A 6,452-nucleotide genomic window follows, 5' to 3' on the forward strand; every position below is an offset into this window, starting at 1 on the left:
TGGAATTTTATACAGGGATTGTGAGTAGCCACTAGCCATATGAAGCAGCACACGTGTATATATAAAAAATCAATCAAAATAAATACAAAGATAGAGCATGTAATTCAAAAATTTTACTCTCAAATTACGTAGGCACCACCATCCTAGCCCTTGTAAAAGATTTTATCCCACATATACAAGTACATGGAGAACGACTTGCCTCACGTTCAATTCCAAATTGATGTAGTTACTTGAGACTTCAGTCAAATGTGGCAATCAGTGATGACTGATTAAGAAAATTTGAATAGCCTTGTTACTCCACTGTGACTTTGAATAAAGTGGTGGCACGTCATTCTGAATCTTTGATATCCCCATACAACCTGTCTTTCCAGAGAAGTCGCTCCATCAAGCATGTTTCAGAATGTTTTGATATAAAATATGCTTAATTAGGTTCGCATTTAGCAAAGTTCACATAATACCTCATCTGCTCAACAAATTGAATGAATGCCAACACAGAACTGCACAGGAAAAGAAGTTATGCTAGTCATTTATTCCCCTTCCTACGGGTAAAATTATAGTCTTTGACAACATAACTAAGGTCATCCACTTAATACTATGGCTATAACGGCTGATAATATGACGGGAGTGGCTGTTTTCGGATGTTTAACATTAATCATCTACTTCGCCGATTAGATGTTATTCAAAGTTCATCCTGAATAGCATCTATAAGTCCTGGTTATGAAGAGAGCCATGGACATGGATATCCTGAAGCTTAAGGTGCAAAACGCAAGGTGACATATATATGCATTCCCAAACCGAGAAGAATTAAAGCTCAATATTATACAACATAGATACGTTAAATATTCCATAAGTTTAATGAATCAAGAAATTAGTTGCATGGAGTTCAATATATGCATAACTAAATAAAAAAATGTAAAACGAATATTCTTCCACGTGAATATTAAAAAATAAGAAATTTTTTTCAGCTTGTGATCAACTATGGATCAAATGTTCGAGAGGGCGGACGGGGGCTTGTGTTAAACGCAACTATTATTAGCCGATAAGCTAGGAGAGTTCAAATGCAGCAATCATATAATACAAGTAGTGAAAGGAACAATGGAGTTCACATCAAACAGAGACAGCAAACATATTGAATTAAAAAGAAAAAAAAATGCTATAGTTGATCCATGTATTGAAGAATTGTGTCGCAAATTTAATTGTCCTGCAATTCCAAAAGTTCTGATTGCTCCTCCACGATCCTTAAACCACCCAAGTTTCTTCAGATGGCGAGTTATCTATTTGGTTTTACGATCCATGAAACCTGAAGTGGCCAAATTCCACGGAACAGGTCCTAATAGCTGGTCACATGACCGATGATAATCTACATCTGCAGTCAAGGTAGGCTGTGCAACAAAGCAGGTATCGGTTAATGAAGATTCACGGCCAATCATCTATCAACCACTTGGCTGATTTACTTCAGTTGATCTTAATCATCGGTTTGGAGCATCCACCTTTGAAGCTTGTCAAGGTAACCTCTCTAATAGGCTCAAAACTTTCACTCTGGGTTTTTTTTTCAACCAGCCCCTGAAGATCTCATGAACATCATGGGACTTTCCAAGAGTTTACTCGTTAGCTTCTTCATTAGTGGTTTGAAACACATAATTTATCATGAATTATTACTTCCCCAACCCACTTGCCTAATTGAATCGTTTCCACTAGCCCCCAGCTTATGATTCTTAGTTCAATGAAATCACCCGGGTCAACTGTTATTGGCATCAACTTCTCCCCCACAACCACCTAACTTCTTATGTACTAAACCACTAATAGCTATTGACCTACCTCCATTGACACACGTTATCCCTTTATACTCTCTGAACGAGTTACAGCTCTAATTTAACAAATAGAATAAAAATGAAGGGCTGGGGCAGGGAACAGTGAACATAAGGAAAAGAAGAATAGCACCTGTTTATATGATTTTAGACTCCTTTCTAATGGTCACCTCATACCCATTATATAATTGTAACATAGTGAATTGGTATAACCATCTATCAGGAAGATAAATTTTAAACAAAATAGGAAATAAATCTGACTAAAATACAAGTACTTATAAATTCCAAAACTCCATTGCTTAAGCAACAAAATCATCTATCCAATCTGGTGTCTTCCTTGCTCTTTTCGGGATTTTAATGTGCAGAATATCCTTGATTCTTATATCCATTCCGCTCCAACAAATTGGGCATGAGCATTCGGTTGCATGGTCAATTGCATATGGATATTGTTTCCTAGCCTTGTTTACGTGAGGCTCAATTTGCAAAAAGTTAAAAGGAAGAAAACCAACTGATTTCTCATGTCAGAATGAAAGACCTATGGATTCCTTAGTTGAAAATAAAACATAACCAACCAATTGTCAGACCTTAAAAAGAATAAAAGCTAAACACAAACAAAAGATCACCTTGCCAGCTAGCCTAAAAGACTCTCCTATCTGATTTACACAAGATTTTTCCAGAAATAGTACTGCTTCATTCAACTTCTCAGCAATTTGTCCTCAACTTCCTACTATCCATGCATGTTAATGAAAAGTAACAAGAAAGACAATACCGTCTTGTTCTCACTACTCAACATTCAACAAGACCAAATAAATCTCACAAATGCCACCAGCTAAAACTAAATGCTACCAAGTGCTAAAACTGACACCACCTGATCCAAATTCCAACCATAGACATCACACAATTCCTTAAAATCCAAAAGAATAATGAAACTAGATTCTTTTTGTCATGAGATCCCTTAAATGCTCGAAGTAACTAGACCACTTAAAAGATTTTGACTGCGGAAATGGTCTGGCGAGGCTAGTAGTACAATTTATTCGATGTAAGCAAACATTTAACAATGCGGCTGGATAAAAACAACAAAACAGACGAAAATATAAGACGCAAGTAAATAAAGCACAATATTATGGACGTTTGGAGATTAACAACTCCTATTTCACCTCTTTTTTCACTTAGGAATAAATCCACTAAAAAACTTTGATTTATACAACTCCTGTATAAATCCAATTCTATTAGAACTTATCACTACCTAAATCGAAACTCTTGGTGACAATCCAAACAACACTGTAAACAAGTTTGGCTCTCTTTGGAACCCTTGGTTCAGACAGATATAACACAACTCTTCACATATAGCTTTGAACGACTAGAGTTGTTGAATTGGCACAATTTGATCCTTGATTATTTGATATGAAAGTTAAGCGTGTGCTAGTGAGAAGCTTTATATTTGAAAGAATAAAAGTACTCGAAATCTTGCATATTGTAGATTGTAAAGGCTTCAATCTTATCTTTTTTTTTTCAATCTTGAATCTAAATATTTATACTCGAACATCTTCCCATAGTCGGAAATTTTTCAACGATCATATGTACCTACATCCGACAAGATTACATTGTCAACTTCTCTTCATAGTACACTGGAATTAATGCCCATTAAATGATTCTTTGCTTTTTATTGTTTTAGCTACTTTGGCTTCTAAACAATTAATTAAATCTTGACATATTATGAAACATTCATGTCAATCAAGAGTTAATAGGATATTGTTCATTATGTGTCCATGTAGTTTAGTTGATAGATATGTCCTACCAGGATCAGTCTGTAGCTTGACCTTATTAATACGGTCAAGTTGGATAACGGCATGAACTGGAACGACTTGATTTAATCATTTCAGCGATTGTGCATTCCGGTTTGACTTCACGGCGTCGAGCTAGAAACTTGTTAATATACGGAAATAGTAGCTAGACCATGAAACATATTTATTTTACTATGAAAGTGCACGTGCGTTCAGAGGCGGAGCCACATGAGTTTATGCTCGGGCTGGTCCAATTTTTTTAAAAAAAATTTATATGTAAATTTTATATAATTTTGGAATAATATGATATTAGCCCGGGTAGATCAATTTAAAATATTAAAATATTCTAGAGTTTAAAATTATAGCCCGGACAGAGCCATATTTCTGGCTCCGCCACTGCGTGCGTTACACATGGTTGACTAACAATGAAATCATAATTACAAAATTTAGATATTGTTTAAAATTGTTTGAACAACATAATGTTTAAGAGTATTTGTTGTTCACTTGTTCATATGACAAATTTTTCAATCAACCTGATTATGACATAATAACAACTCTATCAAACCAGAAAAGACTTTTTTCATCCAAATATCATTCATAAAGTAAAACAATAAATATAAATTAATAGAATAATAGATTTTATCAATGCCCAAACCACAATGTACTTAAATGAAGTACACAAAAGGTGATATTAAATGTCACAAGAATATAATAAACACAAGAACCAAAAATAAATACCACAAGACATAAATTTCTGCCAACATAAATACAATTAAATGATAACTACAAAAATGAATTAAATCCTATTAACTTAACATGGACAATGACTAAAAAACAAATGCCACAAAGAGGAAAAACAAGGTGAAAATAATAAAAAAACGAATGTCACGAAGAAGAAAAAGAAAAGCATGGAGAAAACAATAAAAAAAACGAAGAAGAATGATAAAACAAGTGAAAAAAGAATACAAAGGTAATACTTAACTTAACATGGACAATGACTAAAAAACAAATGTCACAAAGAGGAAAAAACAAGGTGAAAATATTAAAAACTAATGTCGCAAAGAAGAAAAAGAAAAGCACGGAGAAAACAATAAAAAGAAGAAGAAGAAGAAGAATGATAAAACAAGTGAAAAAAGAATACAAATGTAATACTAAATGTCACAAGAATATAATAAACACGTGAACAAAAAAAAAGAATACAAAGATAATAATAAAGGTCACAAGAATATAACAAACACATGAACAAAAAATAAATGCACAAGACATAAATTTCTACCAATATAAATAGAATTGAATGATAACTACTAAAATGAATTAAATCATATTAACTTTAACATGGATAATGACTAAAATAACCACATCAACTATGTCAAAATGCAAAACAAGAGGTCATAATAGCAAGCTCACAAAAGGAACTAATATATTTATAGGTATATAGATTATGCAAAGTTAAAATGTTTCCTCGAATCTTAGATTTCAGACGAATATTCGATGCCGAACCAGGGGTAAAGGAGATCGGAGATGACTAATGTGCAAAAATTGAATGTTATATTCTAGACAAGAAAATTAATTATTTAAAATGATTTACGAATTTTAGTACTGTAAAGTTTAATTTAATTTATTAGGCAAATTATAAGATTCTAAGCATTTAAAATGTTGATTTTAAAAATTAAGATTATTCCTTAAATTTGGGGTAAAATATTTTATAACGACTTTTATGACAAGTTAGATTAGAATTTCAAGTATTTAAATTCGTAATCTTCAAAATTTGGGGGGTCAATCTTTTAAATTAAGGGATGAGATTTTAATTTATTTATCTAGTGTTTATCTAATTGTTTACTAATGATTTAAACCCTAAACTAAAGCCTTTTTATTTAAACCTACTTAACAAAAAAAAAAAAAAAGAAGAGAGAGAGCTGCAACACCAAGAACACACACACTTTACACACACATATCAGCCGTGACTTTCTTGTGGTTTGGAGTCTCGGTTTTTTATCTTTTTCTTGGTCCTATCATCACCGATCATTCATCCACACGTATCACAGTTGATTCACGCCACTTTTATGCAAGATAAACAACCGAAACATCACTCCAATCGTCCATCGACTTCCCCGCAACGATATTCGACGGTTCGAGCATTTAAAAACGCAAAGGCTTGTTTTAATCCTTCTCGAATAGGGTCTGTGCTATTCTTTTTGCGTGTGTGTAGGGGCTGCTGCTGTCCGGGATTCGTGAAAATTAAATTTATTAAACCTTATTCAGTTACTCATTATTTGAATGACCAAATAACAACACTCTAAAAAAAAGTAATTACGAATTAAACCCAATTAATCTGAAAAATAAGTTTGAGTAAGCTCAAAACCAAGATATATATATTTTTTATCCTAAAAAAGTGTATTATTTTTAAAACTTCTTTTTTATAGGAGTGTAGATATGCATAAACTTTTTATTAATTTTCATTATTAATTACATAATCCGTCATCATCTTCAAATTATATAAATTCAGATGATAATTATAGAATATAATCCTAGGTTGTGTTAATAAACTACATAATTAAGTTTTTATTTCTGAAAGCTATAAAATGGAAAGGACGTTATTTACAATTGTACTCCATTTAATACATTCTAAATTAAATTAATTATATAGTTTATTGGGTTATTCCACTATCATATGTAACTTCCAAGTTTATGGTAATTGATTATTCATTCACGCAATCCAACTTAGGATCATGTATGCTATAACTATAATAAAGAAAGGTAGTAATTCAATTTTATTGTGTGTGAGAAACAATGTATTGAATAAAAAAATTCATTAATTCAGTTGCAATATATTTCAATATTTAAACAATTTCACCTAATA

This window comes from Primulina tabacum, chromosome 5 (assembly GCF_025594145.1).
Source record: "Primulina tabacum isolate GXHZ01 chromosome 5, ASM2559414v2, whole genome shotgun sequence".
In the NCBI taxonomy this organism is placed as follows: domain Eukaryota; kingdom Viridiplantae; phylum Streptophyta; class Magnoliopsida; order Lamiales; family Gesneriaceae; genus Primulina; species Primulina tabacum.